The sequence below is a fragment of the Mytilus californianus genome, unplaced genomic scaffold (assembly GCF_021869535.1).
Source record: "Mytilus californianus isolate M0D057914Y unplaced genomic scaffold, xbMytCali1.0.p SCAF_18, whole genome shotgun sequence".
Classification (NCBI taxonomy): domain Eukaryota; kingdom Metazoa; phylum Mollusca; class Bivalvia; order Mytilida; family Mytilidae; genus Mytilus; species Mytilus californianus.
This window is the reverse complement of record NW_026262666.1, coordinates 8,701,518-8,724,248: the sequence shown is the minus strand read 5'-3', so window position 1 is coordinate 8,724,248 and position 22,731 is coordinate 8,701,518. Positions and strand designations below refer to the sequence as shown.

General features: G+C 33.5%; 1 pseudogene; it reads right to left on the bottom strand.

The window, feature by feature from the left end:
* The window catches only part of LOC127726660 (probable proline iminopeptidase), an 86,629-nt pseudogene extending 66,644 nt beyond the window's left edge, over positions 1-19,985 (bottom strand).
* Positions 19,986-22,731: the final 2,746 nt, after the last annotated feature.

Below are 22,731 nucleotides of genomic sequence, written 5' to 3'. Positions count from 1 at the left end.
CTTTATAATAGAGGAGTTCCAATGTTTTTTTCTCTGGTTATTATTTTTCAACAATTCTAAATGAATTTATTCAGAATAATTGTTTTCTCTATTTTATCTGGCAATACAATTTTTCTTCAAAAAATGATAATTGGAACAGAATATTATAACCTCCCAATCAATCAATTATGTGGCTGTTCACCTATAGAAAATGAAAATATTTTGGTGATAGGATAGTGTGAAAGGTATATATGACTTCAAAAAAAAAATCATGAAATGGCATAAAGGAACCACAAAATCTTGGTGTACATGTAACATGGAAACAAGCAGACATCCATAGGTCATAGCAAATTTCCAATACTGTGTAAATCAAAAAGATTTTATTTACGATATTTGTTTTCTAATATATACACACACACACACAATAATGTAATGAAAATGTGGCTTATCCTAAAGGTGTCAGACCACCAATTCACCCACTCCAATTTAGAACGTATGTAAAAGTAGCCCTTCCCTGACAAAAAATAGTGCTTTTAATGTCATTGTTTACTTAAACTTACCAACAATTTTGCAGAAATGAAACTTTTGTTGAAAGAAAAATATATGTACACCATTTTGAGCCGAAATTTACTTGTCCATGAGTTTGCATTAAAAATTGAGGATTAATGCGCTCCATAGTATATCTATTTAAGATTTCCAGAAAACCAAGGGTTATTTTTAGCAGTACTTGTCTTCCGAACGTTTGTATTTCCTTACAAGACTTTAAACATAGGTTGAAAATTGGCATGTGGAAAGATGACACATGTACAATTGAGGATATACCTGGTTTCTATGAAGTTAAACTTAAGGTAAAATATTTAGAAAGCTGTGAAATTTGCAAAATTTGGTTGAATAGATAGAGATTTTGAATTGGTGGTCTGATACCTAAAAGTGTTGCATTATTAATTTCATCTCAATTTCAGTCATGTTGACATATTTGTAGATCTTATCCTGCTGATTATTTTTCTATTTTTAAGTTTCTATTTATCTATCATAGTTGTCAATATAATATGGAAAAAATGCAAAACAATGTTAAAAATCATTATTAGCAATAACTCAAATAAGGAGTCAACTGAAGATTTTGGCTTATTTGTAAATCTTGTCTTGCTGATCATTTGTGCTATTCAAAGTTTCTATCTATCTATTACACTTTTCAAGATAGTAGGCAAAAATGGGAAAAATCCTCATTATAGGGCATTATGACTTCAATAATAGTTGATTAATCATTTCGGTCATATTGACTTATTTGTAGATCTTGTCTTGCTGATCATTTTTCCTTTATAAGTTTCTATTTATCTATTAAAATTTTCAAGTTAGCAGGGGTAAAGATGCAAAAAAATGTTAAAAATAATCATTAGCTATAACTCCAATAAGGAGTCACCAGAAAATTTTGGCCATTATGGCTTATTTGTAGATCTTGCCTTGTTGATCATTTTTTCCCTTTTAAAATTTCTATCTTTCTATTTAAGATTTTAAGATATTGGCCAAAATGCCAAAAAAAATTAGTAAAAAATCGTGATTAAAGGGCAATAATTTTCTTATTTGTAGATTTTGTTGGTCTAATCATTTTTGCTTTTTAAAAGATTCTATCTATCTTATAAAGTTTTTAAGATACAAGGTAAAACACAAAAAATTGGTAAATATTGTCATTAAAGGGCAACAACTCTCATAAGATGTCGTCTGACAAATTTTAGTCATGTTGACTTATTTGTATATCTTGTATTGCCCGGGCCCCCCTTTTGTGGGAAAAATTTGTTTGATTATATAGGGAAACACTGAAGCATGACTGGAGTGGGCCCTCCCTTATGAAAATTTCTGGATCCGCACTGTTACCCCTATGTTCTATTTTAGCCATGTCAGTCATTTTGGTTGGCAGGCAGGGTCATCGGACATATTTTTCATACTAGATACCCCAATGATGATTGTGGCTTAGTTTGGTTAAATTTGTCCAGTAGTTTCAGAGCAGAAGATTTTTGTGAAAATAAACAGACGACCATGGACTAGGGATGACAAGTGATGAGAAAATGCCACTTGGCCCTTTGTGCCAGGTGAGCTAAAAATGTTATAGGGCAAAAATTGAAAACTGAAGCCCTAATTGGCCACAACACATGGTTTCCTATATGTAATATCAAATGAATTCAATATTTTAACAAACTGTAGTTGGCATTTTAACTTGTGTAATAATGACCTAAAACAGATTATTATTTTATGCCTTGAGCAAATTTCATTGAAACTTGGAACTCCAGCATGTCCAGGTTGTTTCTACAAACAAAAGACCTATTGATCTGAAAGCAAATAACTCCATATAGATATATAATGCTATGTTTCCGTAATATCTTTCAAACAAACCTCAGGAATATGGTCTTTATAGGCTTCAAATTTGTCCGGATAAATTAAACTGCATCCATCCTGGTAGAACCATAGTAGTTCTCTCCTTTAATAAAGATAATTTAAATAGAAACATTTGTCATATAAGATAAAAACTAAATGCACAAAGTACCCACCACACATCTGTTTTGAGTCAAATGATTCATACGTTGGTTTTATATATCAGTTTTCTAAAAATTAGATGTTGTATGATTGCCAATGAGACAACATTCAGCCATAATCCAAATGATTTAAGCAACTATAAGTCAGGCTTAAAAAGGCCCTAGCACAACAAAATAAATAATACATGTAATTCAAACTAAGAAAACCATTGGCCTGTTTAATAACAGGGGACCATATGAGTATTTAGACCAGATAGGTATTTTTCAAATAAATTCTAATTTTCTTCTCAGGAACATACCGTATAGCGGGTTATTTTCGTGGGGTGTTTATTTCGCTTATTTTGGCGGATAAGAGGAAATTGCGAAACTAAATTTCTCGAAAATTTATGCATACGTTCGGTTCTTTTTAATAGCTCAAGCGTTTTGAAAACTATCTATTTTTCCTGTTCCTAGGATCAATAATGGTTTATGTTAATTTAACCAACATAAATGCGAAAGGCCATTGTTTCCTGGCTGCCATGTGTTAATTGGTTAATTCGTTACATAATAAACTAATTAATAATATAAGAGTGTAAGGTACTCTGTCATGTATTTTATCCTTATTAATTAGTGTCAAATTATATAAAAGTTGCAAGTAACTCATGATAATTTCATGATCTAATTAGTACATCAAAGGTCCGGTCAATTTCGTAACTAATAAACCTTAACATTTACCAGAGGTTTGTACACCTGTGACCAATTTCTAAGTACCGGTATTCGTTTGATTAACTGTATCAAAATATAATCAATAAATAAGATGTCATGCATGTAAAACAATCATTTAACCATAACATTGTCAATTTTACAACTTTTTAACTGCAACCATTTTAGTATCTGCCAAAATATTTAATTGTAATTAAAGAATCCGCAAAAATAAAAAACGCCAAAATTGTTCACATTCTTTGTTGCCCCTAAAGCACGAAATTTTACACCAGAGAAAATAACCCGCTATACCGTATCACTCGTCTCCGAGCCAAAATTGGTACAAGTTTACTGACTGAAATCCTTTATCTTTTACATATTGTCTGAATCTTTGTTCATCTGTCATCCTGCCTTTGCTACAATCAAATTAAAGCGCCTTTATCCTGCAAAATATTTCGTTAATATGTGAAACAACTGATATTTGGGGCATGGCCTTTTTTCGTGTTTACCCCTGGTGTTTAGATCAGTCTGAAAGAAAAATAGTTTTCTAATGTTTAATTTGTTTTGCACATAAAAATAGAGGGACAGGATGTATAAACTAGGGTTAAATAAATGCAAGATCATATGAATATGAACAACAGCACATTCAATAACTAAAACTAATTTGACTGAATATTGAATTCACCAAAAATAAATTTAAGCAAAAAAACAGTGAAAAAAGGAGTATTCATTGCCCCAAGTGCCTGTTATTAAAACAATTAACTTTTTTGTTTAACTGTTCATGTAGACTTTTTGAAGTTATTTTCTAAAGCCGACAAATTGTGTTGTGTAAGGAAAAATCGATCATGAAATTTGTAAAATGCTATAACTATAATCCTCAGACAAGAAATGATTGTAACAGGATGCTGTTACGAAGTCTCCCAAACGAAGCTCCCATAATTTGTAATTCATAGGGTAGCCCGACATTGGGCAAAGTCATGTGAAAATTGGTTTGGTCCAGTAAAGTTATATGCATTAGTGATGCCTGGGAACTAACCCTGTATATTATTCAAATCATCTTAGCATGACAAACCAGAATATATATGGTTTAGGGGTGGGGATCTCGACCATTTACAAGATACTAGAACATTGGGGGTGGGGAGAACCCCTGGGGACTGACCCTTTACGTCATTCAAATGTTTGAGACATGACAAACAGGAATATATACGGTTTATGGGTGGTGATCTCGACCATTTACAAGATATTAGAACATTGGGGGTTGGGGGAACCCTTGGGGACTGACGGTATACGTCATTCAAATGTTCGAGACATGACGAACAGGAATATATATGGTTTAGGGGTGGGGATCTCCACCATTTACAAGATATTACAACTTTCTCAAATGGCAGGGGGTCGGGATGACCCCTGGGGACTAACCCTGTATATCATTCAAACCATCTTAGCATGACAAACCAGAATATATATGGTTTAGGGGTGGGGATCTTGACCACTTACAAGGTATAAGAACTTTCTTAAATGGCAGGGGGTGGGGGTGATCCCTGGGGACTAACCCTGTATTTCATTTGATATGCTTTATCATGACAAACCAGAATATATATGGTTTAGGGGTGGGGATCTCCACCATTTACAAGATATAAGAACTTTCTCAAATTGTAGGGGGTCGGGATGACCCCTGGGGACTAACCCTGTATATCATTCAAACCATCCTAGCATGACAAACCAGAATATATATGGTTTAGGGGTGGGGATCTGGACCACTTACAAGATATTACAACTTTCTTAAATGGCAGGGGGTGGGGTGACCCCTGGGGACTAACCCTGTATTTCATTTGATTTGCTTTATCATGACAAACCAGAATATATATGGTTTAGGGGTGGGGATCTCGACCATTAACAAGATATAAGAACTTTCTCAAATGGCAGGGGGTCGGGATGACCCCTGGGGACTAACCCTGTATATCATTCAAACCATCTTAGCATGACAAACAAGAATATATATGGTTTAGGGGTGGGGATCTTGACCACTTACAAGGTATTAGAACTTTCTTAAATGGCAGGGGGTGGGGGTGATCCCTGTGGACTAACCCTGTATATCATTTGATTTGCTTTATCATGACAAAGCAGAATATATATGGTTTAGGGGTGGGGATCTTGACCATTTACAAGATATTAGAACTTTCTCAAATGGTAGGGGGTCGGGATGACCCCTGGGAACTAACCCTGTATATCATTCAAACTATCTTATCATGACAAACCAGAATATATATGGTTTAGGGGTGGGGATCTCGACCATTTACAAGATATTAGAACTTTCTCAAATGGTAGGGGGTCGGGATGACCCCTGGGGACTAACTCTGTATATGATTCAAACCATCTTAGCATGACAAACCAGAATATATATGGTTTAGGGGTGGGGATCTTGACCACTTACAAGGTATTAGAACTTTCTTAAATGGCAGGGGGTGGGGGTGACCCCTGGGGACTAACCCAGTATTTCATTTAATGGGCTTTATCATTTAGAACATTTTCAATTAAAAAGATTGTGTCTATCACAAACGGTTTTCCATCTATAATCATTTGAAAATTAAAAAAAAATAAAATCCCGTAGAGTTCTATATTAAAACCCTCTTTTCTTTTTGCCCCTCAAAGTACCCCTTTATAAACCCCATTGCACAAACAAAACCCTGATTGCACCACTAGACATGTTAGTCTAACATACTGTGAAACCCTAAGTTAATCTGACAAGCGGTTTTGGAGAACGGGTGCGGACAAGTTCAAATTTAAAAGCGGCGGAAGAGGAAGAGGAAGAGGAAGAGGAAGAGGAAGGAGAAGAATAATAATAATAATAATAAGAACTGAGCAAAAACAATAAGTCTTCCCAAACTTCTTTTGGGAGACTTACAAAGCGCTTCGGACGCATGAAATTACTAAACGTGTTGTTTTCAATTTTTTAACTAATGACTAAAAGTCAGTTTTGTTCTTGTAACAATGTAACAATGATTACCCTATGATTGAATGAGTAAAAATTTAATTTTTTAAAAACGCCTGATTTCATACCTTATGCAAAAAGTAAAATCACAAAAATACTGAACTCCGAGGAAAATTCAAAAAGGAAAGTCCCCGATCAAACTGCAAAATCAATAAAAGAATCTTTTCAACGATCATCATATAATTTATTTGGAACATATGCGTATGGTCGGACCATATGAGTATATACACATATGGTTATGACCATACGCATATGGTCCAAATACTCAAAGGGTCCAGAACAGTTATATTAGGAACAAGCTGGGTCTGTTTTAGATATTTTTTAAGAATGATGAAATCATCCAAAAAAAAAAGAAGAGTGCACATGCTGAAATGTCTCGCCTACTATACTGACCATTGATTTTATGTTGATAGTCCTACATATAAAGTTTTACTACAATTATCACATTAACTTTTATGATCCAAGAAAATGAGGTCAAGGTCAGATAAACCAAGCCGGAAATACATGTACACCTTTAATACAATCATTCCATACACAGAATATAGATGACCTATTGCTTATAGTATAAAAGAAACAGACCAATTGTTTGCACCTGTTCTAAGTCAGGAATCTGATGTTCAGTAGTTGTCGTTTGTTGATGTGGTTCATAAGTGTTGCTCATTTCTTGTTTTTTATATAGATTAGACTGTTGGTTTTCCCATTTGAATGGTTTTACACTAGTAATTTTTGGGGCCCTTTATAGCTTGCTGTGCGGTGTGAGCCAAGGCTCCGTGTTGAAGACTGTACTTTGACCGATAATGGTTTACTTTTATAAATTGTGACTTGGATGGAGAGTTGTCTCATTGGCACTCATACCACATCTTCTTATATCTACAAACCATGGAAATTCTATACTAACCAATGAACCATGAAAATAAAGTCAAGGTCAGATAACCCTGCCAGACAGACATGTACACCTGAAAATCATTCCATGCATCAAATATAGTTGACCTATTGCTTAAAGTGTCTAAGAAACAAAGTTAACCAGGAAAACTGAACATTGACCAATGAACCATGAAAATGAGGTGAAGGTCAGATGATACCTGCCAGACAGACATATACACCTTACAATCATTCCATACACCAAATATAATAGTTGAAATATTGTTTAAAGTTAAAGAATAACTGACCAAAACACAAAAACTTAACATGAGCAATGAACCATGAAAATGAGGTCAAGGTCAAATAAAACCTGCCAGACTGACATGTACATCGTAAAATATTTCCATACACCAAATGTGGTTGACCTTTTGCATACAGTATAAGAAAAACAGACCAAAACACAAAAACTTAACATTGAGCAATGAACCGTGAAAATGAGGTCAAGATCAAATAAAACCTGCCAGACTGACATGTACATCGTGAAATAATTCCATACACCAAATATAGTTGACTTATTGCACACAGTATTAGAAAACACAGACCAAAACACAAAAACTAAACTATGACCACTGAACCGTGAAAATGAGGTCAAGGCCAAATAAAACCTGCCAGACTGACATGTACATCATAAAATATTTCCATACACCAAATACAGTTGACCTATTGCATACAGTATTAGAAAAACAGACCTAAACACAAAAACTAAACTATGACCACTGAACCATGAAAAAGAGATCACGGTCAGATGACACCTGCCAGCTGGACATGTACACCGTACAATCATTACATACACCAAATATAGTAGACCTATTGCTTATAGTATTTGAGATAAGGACTAGACCACGAAAACTTAACCTTGTTCACTGATCCATGAAATGAGGTCGAGGTCAAGTAAAAAACGGTCTGACAGGCATGAGGACCTTGCAAGGTACGCACATACCAAATATAGTTATCCTATTACTCATAATAAGAGAGAAATTAACATTACAAAAAAAATCTTAACTCAAATAGTCACTGAAATATGAAAATGAGGTCAAGGACAATGGACATATGACAGACGGAAACTTCATATCATAAGGCATCTATATACAAAGTATGAAGCATCCAATTCTTCTACCTTCTGAAATATTAAGCTTTTAAAAAGTTAGTTAACGCCGCCGCCGGCGGATCACTATCCCTATGTCTAGCTTTCTGTTTTCCTATCGAAGGTCAGTGGTTTTCTCCCGGCACTCTGGCTTCCTACACCAATAAAAACTGGCCGCCATGAAATAGCCCAAAAGCGGTGCTTAAAAGTGGCTTTATAACACCAAAAATCAAAAATCAAATCAAATATAGCTTTCTGCGACAAAAGTCGCAGGCTCGACAAAAATGACAAAATATACATGATATATGCATAAGGACTTCGACATTTATTGAATCCAATTTAAAAAAATACATTTCTTAAGTGTTTGCACTTTATTTATACGTACTATGAGCTGGTTAAAATCTAATAAAGCATCTACTCATGATCTAGCTATGGATGCCTATCAAAGGATGTAAAAAAGGGGGTCTACCTGCAAAGGGGGTCTACATGCAAGACAATGTTAATTCATAGTGGGACATGATTAACCTTAAACATAGCTCTATAAGTGGGATGTAAAAAAGGGGGTCTACATGCAAGACAATGTTAATTCATAGTGGGACATGATTAACCTTAAACATAGCTCTATAAGTGGGATGTAAAAAAGGGGGGTCTACATGCAAGACAATGTTAATTCATAGTGGGACATGATTAACCTTAAACAAAGATCTATAAGTGGGATGTAAAAAAGGGGGGTCTACATGCAAGACAATGTTAATTCATAGTGGGACATGATTAACCTTAAACAAAGATCTATAAGTGGGATGTAAAAAAGGGGGTCTACATGCAAGACAATGTTAATTCATAGTGGGACATGATTAACCCTAAACAAAGCTCTATAAGTGGGATGTAAAAAAGGGGGTCTACATGCAAGACAATGTTAATTCATAGTGGGACATGATTAACCTTAAACATAGCTCTATAAGTGGGATGTTAAAAAGGGGGGTCTACATGCAAGACAATGTTAATTCATAGTGGGACATGATTAACCTTAAACAAAGATCTATAAGTGGGATGTAAAAAAGGGGGGTCTACATGCAAGACAATGTTAATTCATAGTGGGACATGATTAACCTTAAACAAAGATCTATAAGTGGGATGTAAAAAAGGGGGGTCTACATGCAAGACAATGTTAATTCATAGTGGGACATGATTAACCTTAAACAAAGATCTATAAGTGGGATGTAAAAAAGGGGGGTCTACATGCAAGACAATGTTAATTCATAGTGGGACATGATTAACCTTAAACATAGCTCTATAAGTGGGATGTAAAAAAGGGGGGTCTACCTGCAAGACAATGTTAATTCATAGTGGGACATGATACATTAACCTTAAACATAGCTCTATAAGTGGGATGTAAAAAAGGGGGGTCTACCTGCAAGACAATGTTAATTCATAGTGGGACATGATACATTAACCTTAAACATAGCTCTATAAGTGGGATGTAAAAAAGGGGGTCTACATGCAAGACAATGTTAATTCATAGTGGGACATGATACATTAACCTTAAACATAGCTCTATAAGTGGGCACTTCAACCTCTTAAATCAGGCTTTGAGATCTAATTATTCAATCAAACTTTTACTTTAAAAGGCCAATACATCCGGAACTAATAATACATTCAATTGTGACTGAATAAAAGCCTCAAGTTACATTCCACATTCCTTAAAAAGCCTCAAAAAAGCCATATGATCATTACATTTACAGTCCTACATTCTGTTGAAATTTATACTTTTGCATTACACTAGATCATGTTTTTCTCTTGGCTGTTTATATCTTTACACTAGATCCATGTTGATGTGTTCTGATTGATATCTTAGTCTTGGACACATAATTTTTTATTAGTTGTAATTGGCTTTGAACAAACTTTCAGTAACTGTGAGTACTCTCAAATTGGTACTTTATGCCTTTACGTCTTTTTGTAAGTTGTGCTTTGCATGCTTTGTGTAGAGCCTTTTTCAACTAATTTTTAGGGTTTGCATTAATGTGTTTTATGCATAAATAAGATTTTGCATTTTTGAAGTGGTCAAGAATTTGCAATTATTAATTAATACATGCATTAATTTCTGAATTAACAGTACTTAAGTCAGGTGTCTGAACGGTTGTGATTTACACCATAATTCATGATACATTTTGTCTGAATAGGGATCCACAAAATACACCCTTCATTTCTGAATGGTCTGAATTCAAAAACAATATTGTGCAAATGACAATACACTGTTGTCTATTATAAAAAAAATCGTTATAAATGATCTATTCTTAAACTCTTTCTTCCAAAGTATTACCTAATTTTTACTGGCAACCAATAAACTTAGAATCTTAGCTTAGTTGTCTGTTTTTGTTTTTTACATTCTGTACAACACTTTACAATATGATATCATGTTTTTCTTACAATATTTTTTATACTGCCAAACTAAATCTTATAGAAGTACAGTAACTGATATATAAGCAAAAAGGGAATAGTTATATAATTTGATTATACTTTACGTTAAAATGCCAGATTTTTGATTGGTTAATACAAGGGAGACAATTTACTCTATTCTATGGCTCAGCATGAGAAAATTTTTTGAATGACACAATCTCGTGCAGACCAATCAATAATCGATAATTTATAGAAAAATAAATTGAATTTGCATCAATAATTTTAAATTTTGCTTAACTTCTATGTTACAGCCTCACACCTTTTTCATGATAGACTGCCAATATAAAAAAAATACATCTTGCTTCACTTTTGATGTTTTTCTAATAACTGTAGGTCTGTAGCACTTTCATAGTCAATTGCTTTCAATTTACAATTAAAAGACAATAATGGCTTTGCCTCAGTTGACAATGTTTTTTACGGGTAACAATCAGCTCCATTGCCCTCTCAGCTATGTGTTATTTATATAATGTCATATCACTATATAAAAGGAGAAATTTCTTTTAGCAGGAAGAACTATTTTGTTCAATTAGGCTTTATTCTATTTTGCACAATTTTGAAAATCTTAAAACTCTATATGGTTTTCTTGTGTATAACATATAAAATACCTGCGACAAGTAAAAATCCCTCTTAAAATAACAGCTTTCACTTTTTTGTCTCTGAGTATGCTAGTCCTAACGTAGATCCCCAACTTCCTCCGAACACAACCCATTTATCTATTTTTAGATGTTGTCTTAGTTTTTCAATGTCATCCACCAGATCCCATGTTGTATTTTCCTGTAATTATATAAACTTTATTGTTATAAATAAGTTTGAAATTACATTCTTAAAATTTAGTGCGTCCAAACGGCTTTACTTAATTTACCTTCATTAATCAAAAATCTTAAAGCCAAAGGTATAAAAAAAGGAAATATCAAATGACTTGAACTTCATAAGATTCTATTCTTCGGCAAAGATAGGCAAACAATATACCATTGGGAAAAAACGCATTCCAAAGTTACTTCAAAAAGGAGTGGGAGTCCATAAAACCTGACTATATCAACCAATAGATCAAATGGAAATCAACTGTCATATTCCTGAATTTGAACAGGCATTTTATGAAGAAAAAGGTGGATTAAACCTGGTTTTATAGTCAGCTAAACCTGCCACTTGTATGAGAGATTTTTATAGTACCTTTATGTTGACAAAATTGAGTGAGCAACCCAAACAGATACTTGGTTTGGCGCCAGTAACATGTTTAACCACACCACATTCTGTATGTGCCTGTCCCAAGTAAGAAGCCTGTTATATATTCAGTGGTTGTCATTTGTTGCTGTATATCATATTTGTTTTTCGTTTGTTTTGTACAGAAATGAGGTCGTTAGTTTTTTCAATTGAATTGTTTTGCATTTGTCATTTTAAGGCCGTATAGCTTACTTTGCATTATGGGTTTTGATCATTGTTGAAGGCTGTATGGTGATCATGTGATCTATAGTTGTTAACCTCTATGTCATTTGGTATCTGGTGGAGAGTTGTCTAATTTGCAATCATACCACATCTTCTTATTTTAAAAATTAGTTGTTTTTACAAAATTAATTACTCTTTATAATATGAATCTTCATTACCATATGTAGCAGATAAATATAAATTAAAGGGTATTACTCAAGTAAATAGATATGGCAAAAATGACATGTTGTGCACAAAGTAACTAGCATCTACTTAAAGAGTGGGTGGCGCATATTCGCCGTGGACACATTTTCGCCGTTTTTGCAATTTTTTCTGTAAATTTCGTGTGCCTTTACCCAATACATGCCTAAATAGTTGCTAAACGCTGTTTGTAATGTTCGAACTGTTGATATTCCTCTTTACCCCATTTTCAATGTTATTCGCACATATAAAGAAATACGCAGGTGTTTTAGAACGATTTTGGCAATTATGTAAGATTTATATGGCACACATGCGCAGTCATAAAGTAAATATTTGTTAGAAAAATCGTATAGGAATGATCTCTCAAGCTAATTCATGTAATTGCAAACAATTGTTTTTATAATATACCAGGATAATGAGGATGGTCATAACATACATTGCGGCGAAAATGTGTCCCCCATGGTACAAGAACAACTTGATTTCCTCTTGAGTTTGCATTCATTTTTAAAACATTTAACCAATGTTTTGAAAAGAATTCCTTTATCAAACATTTTTTTTCATATAGTAAACTTTCTGAAACCTACATAAAAAGTTTCAAATATTCGAATGTAGGTCGGATGTAGTTGGAAATGAACGAATTTTGCGGCGAATATGCGTCACCCACTCTACAATCTTTATATGTGTGTTTGCTGTGGTATGAGTCTGAAAGAGTAAAAAACTTCAATTTTGATGATTTTTTGTCCTGTACATGCCAGTGTAGAATGTTGTATATATATATATATATATACAAACTTTCTAACCCTAAGTTCATATGCTGGAAGAGACTTTCCTGCTCCTCTCTGATCAAACAGGATTATTCTGTAAGCTTCTGGATCAAAAAATCGTCTGTCTCTAGGACTTGTACCCCCACCAGGACCACCATGACTGAAAAATATTAATGTTAAAGTCTATAGTGAATTTACCTGATGGAAACAAATGTCTCCCCTACTTCATTGATTAAATGCCTGTGTGATTATGTTTGACTAATATGTAGATATTATCTGTTGATATCAGTAGCCCACAATAAACATCGTCAACATTTAGCAAAAACATCTGATGAAACTGGTGCTAATATATAATGGTTATATAAAACTTGCAGTGCTGGATGCCTTGGTCTTTTTAACTTTGAGATGAAAAAAAGCAATGTTAATTGTGTCTTTTTGATATTGGTTTTTTAAGTACTTGCAGAGATTTTGTGTCATGAATTAATGCACCATATCCTTTATGTTCCATTATACATACAATAATTCTGAGTAAGTCTCCAGCCATGTGTGCAAGACTTAAATGGTTTGTTAGTGTTTGATGTGTTTTAACTTATATATTTCTACAGTTAATGAGTATTTATTCTTGAGAAATATAATGTGTTCTTCTCTTACTTTCTTCTTTTGGGCCAGTTTATTAATATTATTATAAAGATTATTTCATATTCATAATTTTTTTCCTGGTAAGTTTTTGGTATCTTTTAAATATCCTGAGGTGACCTGTGGCTGTTTAAATGTCTGTATTGATTCTATATTAATAGTAGGATTAGGACAATATCTGAATGATTTCATTTATTTGAACTGAAGCATCATACATATTTTGTATACCAGGTAAATATGGAATATTTTCTACAGATAGTTACTACCTTAGTAGGATTTTTATCCTGTAAATAAACTTTACTACACAGAATACAGACCAATTTAATTTTTTTTTTTTAAATTTAGATGGTTTATCAAAGGAAGTAACAAATGGACAAACAAAAAAGAGAGCCATATACAGTAAATTTAAAAACTTTCTGTTAAAAAAATACTTTAAGATGGTTTTTCACAGGGGATGCTATAAATTGGTTGGCATGCCAACAGGGGAACAGATGGTACAATTTTGTTTATAGTGTTAATAATAATCTGCTTTTATCATCATGTTTATCATATGTTTATAGTTTTTAAACTTCTTCCTTCAAACTTTCAAAATGTGTGCATGGACTATTGTGTATACATTGAAGATTTGAGTCTTACAGTAATAGCTGTGTGAACATATTTGAATAAAGTTTGCATATTTTCCAGAAACTGATTCAATTATCAGCAAGAAACTGATTCAATTATCAACAGTATTCTTAATTGATTCCATGAGAGCATCAATTTTGCAATGGCTCAGCTGTCCGTTTTTAGCAAATATTTGTGGAAGACTGACCAGCATTCCATTATGTTTTGTTTATTTATAGAAATCATTTCTTATTGAACAGCATTAAAACAAAACATGCTCCCTAAAGCATGTTAAGCATATCAAATATCTTGTCATTGCCTTAAAAAACTAAAAACCATCCTTTTGGGTCTTTCTCATATTTCGAACTTAAAATTGAGAATGGAAATGGGGAATGTGTCAAAGAGACAACAACCCGACCATAGAACAGACAACAGCAGAAGGTCACCAACAGGTCTTCAATGCCGCGAGAAATTCCCGCACCGGGAGGTGTCCTTCAGCTGGCCCCTAAACAAATATATATACTAGTTCAGTGATAATGAACGCCATACTAAACTCCAAATTGTACACAAGAAACTAAAATTAAAAATAATACAAGACTAACAAAGGCTAGAGGCTCCTGACTTGGGACAGGCGCAAAAATGCGGCGGGGTTAAACATGTTTATGAGATCTCAACCCTCCCCCTATACCTCTAGCCAATGTAGAAAAGTAAACGCATAACAATACGCACATTAAAATTCAGTTCAAGAGAAGTTCCAGTCTGATGTCAAAAGATGTAACCAAATCTTCTTGTACACAATTTGATGAGAGAGAAGTCATAAAACACAAGATGAAATTATAACTTACTAGCAGACATTGGATGACTAAAAGAAAATATCTCATACATGCATGAGGACATACGTAAAGATAACTCACATGAAAACAACTGGGTTTCCGTTCTTGTTACCACTTTCTTCATAATAGACGGAATGTAAGTCTGATACCTTTAACATCCCTGTGTCATAAGGTTCTATCTCTGGAAACAGATCTCTTTTGTCTGCCATTTCTGTTATTAAATAAAATCAACATATATAGTTCATATTAAATACTTTGCAAAAGTTCAGATCCTTCAATTTCGATTGGGAGACAAAAATATGTTTTATTTTCCAATAAAATGCAACATTTATATGACTATGTATGTATTCTTCTTGACCGGGGCTTCCAAAATTATTTTTAGCCAGCCGGACATTTTATATATTATCCCGATTTTAATCCCTTAAGCCAAAATAAACAAAAGGCAATTATGGTAATCAGTTGCCGAGTTGGCCATCCCAATGATTGCCATTAAGAAAAAAAGTTCTGACTCCATTACAACAATGCATAGGAAAACAAACTAAAAGCTTAAAAATTCAACTTGTAATTTCGTTATTATCGCATTAAAATTGTAGTTATAAAAATTGGAAGTTTTTTTTTAATAATATCCAATAAAACAACAAAAAGAAGCCTTCAATTCTTAATTAAAGTTTTAATTCCCAATTCTTAATTAAAGTTTTAATTCCTTTTTAAATGTACAGTACAACATTTATAATGCTTATTAAACAAACAAAACAACAAAATGCACATTTACACAAAGTCATCACAGGTTCTGTGACATTTTCATATATTTCAACCATAAAATTATTCCTTAAAAATATTAAAGTTTGACCATCGCTTCGCCTTTGGTATCAAGTCCCCCTGTCACAAAATAGAAGTTCCTTCATAATATTAGTTCCAAATGGAAAAAATATTCTGGAATATTATTTCCACTGGAATAAATATTACAGTATATGTTCCTTACGGAATAATTGGTATAGAATATTTGTTCTAACAGGAACAGATATTATGACATTGTTTATAACAAGGTTGGGGGGTCGGACCTTTATCGGGACTCCGGGATTGTCCCTTTTTAAGTTCGGGAATTCGGGAACAAGCTATATTATCATCGGGATTTCCGGATTTAGTTTAATCGAGACACGGGATATACGTGTATTTACGTCCGGGAATTCGGGATTTTTATCTATCTGGACTCTTGTTTGAAAACAAATAGCATTAGCCTATACCCTTCCAGAGCACCTGGGTTTTCTCGTGTTTTTTTTTTGATTTTGTGCATGTTTTTTAGTGTTTGGTGTTCTGTTTGTGATTGTTCCTTTTGTACTCGCGTTTATTTGTTCAAAGGTTTATGTTTTTTTTATACTACTTGGATATATTTGCACATTGTTTGTTTTATGGTTTTAAGTCTTTGGATTTCTCCCAAGATAGTTTTGTTCATCTTGGTCAAAGTTATAAATGTACGAGTATTAAAAATTATTAAACCAGACAATATGATTTCACACAGAAAAAAAAAACAGCATTTAAACAAGGTGCGTCAGCGCAAGATAAGTATTCAAAGAAAAAGTAGCCCTTCCAAAGTCGTCTAATTTTGACCCCAAAAAAATTGTTTGAGTTTCGTGTTACACAATCTTAATTTTCGAAGCACTCTACAAAGGTATTTATAGAATAATGTCAGTCACTGTGGCAGTGATCACCCATACCACAGAGCTAAATAGGGCCCATATTGAATTTTAAAAAAAAGATGTTGGAAAAAATTAAATGGCAAGACACAAATAAAGAATTACCCGTAAAAACACATTGAATTCACTGTATACGCACAACTACTCGACACTGTATTCTGGCTTCGGACTAGCACATAAAAAAGATGCAGAGTAAAGAGAGTGATAATGTATACAATGTACTATCATTCTCCAAGTAACTGACAAAAATTTCTGACCTTCTTTTATTGAGCTCAAACTAGCCAACTTATTTATGTGTCTTTTAGTACGTTTTGGAATGTCGCAGTCTCCATGTTTATGTAATCTGTTTTAAACTAAGCTCGGCTAGATTATATTAATAAGATACAGGGAATCTACACAACAGACTGACTGATTGCTTTGAACAGTATCCAATTCGAGATATTGTCAAATAAGGCCAGGGAAATCGGGATTAGGCAAAAATAAACTTGGGAATACGGGATTGGAACCCCCCCCCCCCCCCCCCCCCCCAAGGTTTCCTGGCAGTGGAACTTCTGTTAGGCGGAACATATACGTTGACTAAGTGATCACTTCCTCTTAATTGAAAAGGGGAGCTATTTTATAATCCCAAGAGAGGAACGACCTTGTCATAACTGTTAAATACTAGAGGAGGAGAAACATTTTTTACTCTAATTGTGATTATAATAAAACACTAAGAAATGCCTATTTGAACACATATGTACTGAAAATAATAACTTTAATAATTTAAATGAAGAAGAAAAAATTCATTATTTACTAAATCCATCAACGCCTTATCCTTCTTGAAAAAGTCATTAGATCTGAGGGCAGGGGACTCTTTAGCTGCGGAACCGTAACTCTTATGGTCCTTTTTATATTTTTTTTAATTTTTTGTCCAAAAAGATAAGGACCTAATTCAGAGCTAACGTCACAGTACCCAAATTGCACCTATTCAACAAAAATAGCTGCGGAAATCTTACAAGTTTTCTTTGAGACTAAACATGATTTTGTATTTTTATGATTTGACATTATACACGTCTTTCAACATACATGACATAGGTAAATATATATTTAAATATACACTAAACGTTTACAGTATATATCAACAGATGAATCATTCCCTGCAAAAAGTAAATTTACGGAAACGTCGCCAAAAAATTGTGACGTTCTCAAAATGTCATCTTTTAAAAATGAGCAATTTAAACATGTTACAAGCATCCATTTTTAAAAAAATGAATAGTAAGCATGGAATAATGTCAAATTGTTCAAAATATTTGAAGAAATAAAACAAAACATCTGTTATTCGATTTTTAAGGATGTGAATTTAAACATGGGTGCAATTTGGGTACTCCTCATTACAGAATCATGGATCGTTTGGAGGTCGGTTCAAACCCATTTTTCTATGAATCAATATGAATTCAAAATTAAATTGGTGTAACTATATAGCAAACAAGGATACGTCTACAAAATAAACACAGGATGCAAATTTTTGTCTGGATCATAAAAAAACGTAGGTGAAAAAACTGTCAAAATAGGTGCAATTTGGGTACCCTCACGTTACAGTTCCGCAGCTAGGGACTCTTCAGACTTCACAGCTTCTTTGTTTTGATACAGGTTGGGAACAAACCCTCTACATGGTGTTTTTACCTGTATAGAGGGATAATCCTTCTATAGAGGGATAAAGTTATCCCTCTATAGAGGTGTATTTTTGTTTAGACTGGATTTAAAGCAAAATAGGGCAGATTGGCATTTTCTAGTTATATTGGCTATAATCTATAGCATTGTATGCATCAATAAATGCACTTTATCAAAAATTGGGATGCCCAGTTTTTTGCTAAAGTGACAGAACTTGAAATCTATTGTATAGCTATCTGAACACCTGATCAACAACAAAAGGGACAGTTGACCTTTAAATTTTATGTTAAATCTAACAATAGAAATTCTGTTCAGTGAGGCATAACTGAGTAGAATTTACCTGATCATCACAGCTTTCAATTATGATGAACAATAGATTGTATATTCAGTCAGTTTAGCAGTAAACTGGGCATGTACAAATTAAATTAAGTACATCAATTGATGCATACAATGAATGCTATAGATTATAGCCAATATAACTAGAAAATGCCAATCTGCCCTATTTTGCTTTAAATCCAGTATAAATAAAAATACCTCTCTATAGAGGGATAATTTTATCCCTCTATAGAAGGATTATCACTCTATACAGGTAAAAACACCATGTAGAGGGTTTGTTCCCAACCTGTTATAAATTTTGATGCTGTTTTTATTGTGTATGTTTGATATGCATGTATATATGTTTATTGTGTTAATACATGTTGGTCACAAACTGTAAAGTTTATACCACAATAAAATATTTGATTTGATTTGATTTGTTGACACTCTAGTCACTAGGCTAGTGCTCTCTTTTTTAGTTCCTGTTTCGGTTACTGTCTTACTGAGTCCATATTTCCGTTAATTTCTTCTTCTTCTTCTTTCGGTTTTCAGTAGTCCTTCAATATCTGAAGATTATATACTGTTTTGCGCTGCGTGGCCTATATATATTATATTTACAAAAAACACAAAAATAATTGAAAATGAATTTGGAGTGCAGAAGAATTTTAAATTGTGAATAAAACTATGTACATAGGCTAATAATGAGTTAAATGAATTTGTGGAGATCAGTTGGTGTAAGCTGTTCTCTGAAAGTGTCGACTGTGGTTACAGCGACTGTGTGGACTGGTAGTAAATTCCACTGAGTAATGGTGTACGGAAAAAATGAAAATTTATATGTATCTTTTTTAGTAGAAATGTGTCTGAAAGTGAAACTATGGTTTTTGCGGGTTCTACTGTCTGATGGTATGAGAATAGCAGATGGGATTGCTACGATTTGATGTACTATTTTGTAGAACATTATCAATCTTGTGCGTAGTCTTCTTTCTTGTAGCGTAGGCCAGTTTAGTGAGTTTATCATGTTTGTAGGACTACTGATGGTATGGTACCTATTTATTTGATTTATTAATCAAATCAATTAATAACAACGTTGTTATGTCAAATTACCAAATACTATTCAAGTATGGAAAATGTCAGCCGACTACCTCTGCTTTCTTCTAATCTATACTTTCACTTTATCTGCCTCCCACTCTTGTCGGTCGGATATTTGTTGATATCGCAATTTCGAGCCCAACCGTACCTACTCGGTCATTCCCGTTACGCCAATAATAAGACTTGGCGAGAATAGCCGAGTAGATACGATTACATTCGAATTACTTTCACTTTCAATTTAGAAGAAGAGTGTAGCTGTTCAAATCTGGGACTATTAGTCCTAGTTCAAATCATATTTGTAAGTTGACATCTGATTTGAATGTCTTACTATATGGCGATCTTTTTAGGGACTGTTCATTTGTAACCTGAAAAGTGGGGAGGCCGAGGGGGTGGGAGGAAAATTGTAGGATTAAATATTTTCCGCTATGAAATTATGTCCACCGGATACTTTTTTACAGTAAATTGTGTCTGTTATTATGAAATATTGTCCGGACGATATTTACTTGTGAAATCGTGTCCACAGATGTGAATAAGTGTCCTTCAAAGAAAGGACAATATTTCATATGAAAAAGTGTCCTTCATAGGAAGGACAGTATTTCACATGAAAAAGTGTCCACTCTCACAATACCAACAAAATGTATACATATCGATAGTATCATAAAACAGCTTCAGTTGGATTTAAGTTTTCGAATTAGCATGGGGGTTTTGTCTCTTTTAAAACATGACATGTACTGTAAATGTAACAAAAAATTTGTTCCGGCGTGACATTTGTTCCGCCAGAACAAATTTCATAGGAAATATGTTCCACCGGAATTTATATCACAGAAAATATGTTCCAGCACTGTAAAATTTGTTCCGAAACTAATTTTTTGGCCAAATGTGAAATAAGTTCCGGAACAAAAATCATAGCTCGATCCATGAATTTTGTTTCAATTAATATTAAAAAGTTTTTAATAAGTTCCTGTGACATTAGTTTTGAACGAACATGTAAATATTTCATAGAAAGTAATGAATAAGTTCCGCTCAATCATTATTGCACACCAAAACATTTTCTTGTTACACTTAAATTATAATGCAAGCTAAATGCTGTACTGAGTGTACTTGCATGGGATACATTTGCAATTGAAGGCATGACTGTAACTATAGGATGAAGATAAGAAATAAAAGCGATGGTAATGTGTCATAATTTGTATTTATGTTTTATGCGGTATTCCTCCTTGGTTCCTGTTAACTGTCATGGCCCTGTGTTCTAGTCATACATGTACTTAGGACATGGCACAGTTTCAAAAGTGTGTCTTTTTTTTCTACATGTCTTTTTATATTTATAAATGATCAAGTCACTTTGTCCCTTTCAAATTAGTTCATATGTTCCTCTTAAACTATACTTTTTTTCTGAATGATTTTTTTTATTCAAACCTTTCTGGTTCAAAAGTGTCATTTAGATATTTTTTACGGAGTATAAAATTGAACATTTGCTATACTCCATAGGATCCAAACTGGATGATTTACACTTTTTATCTATTATATTATTAATATAATACTCATTTTTATAATGCACTTGAATGATAACTTTAAACTCACTGATGACAAATGCTCAGTATATAAGATAACTTGTTTAACCAGTGGAACATATTTCACAGACAAGGAACTTATTTCACCAGGTGAGGAACAAATCTCACAAACTCAGAACTTATTTCACCAGGTAAGGAACAAATCTCATAAACCCGGAACTTATTTCACTAGGTAAGGAATAAATTTCACCATCCCGGTACTTATTTCACCAGGTAAAGTGTGGAACTAATTTTATAGAGATGGAACAAATTATATAGAAATTACATGTGAAAAAAGTTCTCCCAGAACATATTTCCTGTGATGTAAGTTCCACTGGAACTTTTTTCACAGGAACAAATTTTGGCTCACATAAACTGGAGTATTGAATGCATACAAACTATTATCACCACCATGTGTAATTAAACATAAATTATACAATAAAACATGTACTAATACACACAAAAACAGTAATACATTTAATAGAACAGTTCATCATTTTTATTTTAAAGTTGGATGCTTTTCTCCTGATAGTTCTTTTCTCATTGTCAGTTGAGGATACTTATTGTCAACATCTTTATAGATAAGATAATTGAAAATGGTTTGGAATTCAACACCTAACATTTTTGTTTAAATCAAATTATAACTGGTACTTAATTGGTTTGTATTAGTAAAAGGAAATTAAATATATAGCTAAATAATTTCAGTGACTTTTTATTATCTCTCTTTAAAGGATAATTTTTACTGTAAAAAAATGTCTCTTATTTGAACCTTAACCTTTACAGGACAGAATTTAATAGTTTTATCATGAAATTATGTTTGATTGAATGGACACTTGTTAACTGCATCAGACACATTTAAATGAACCCTTTCTGTGAAAAAGTGTCCACCTGGACACTTTTTCACAGGACACTTTTATGGCACACCAGGGACAGTCTATACTAAGTTAGTATAGAAAGTCCCTGCTCACACCACCACCAAGGACAATATCCCCAACCCAACACCACGGGAGTGCTAGGACACTGGGAAGTCTTATTATTATGGTGGGGGAAGCTGAAGTACTCAGAGAGAACCACCGGGCAGCTCGGCGGGAACAGACAAACTGAAGAGATATATCTGAAGATTGATCTTCTGGTCAAAGTCATGGGGCCAACTCGACCAACCAAGGCCCCAAAGTACCCATTCTAGTTTATACTCTGGTATGGGTACCAGAGATGTGTGTGGGAAGGTGAAAATCACCCTTCTAATGTACTGAAATGGAAAAGGGTGGGAGAGGGGGAGGGGATCTAATAATTTTGGCGACCCACACCCACCTTTTCCCCATACAATAAAAAATA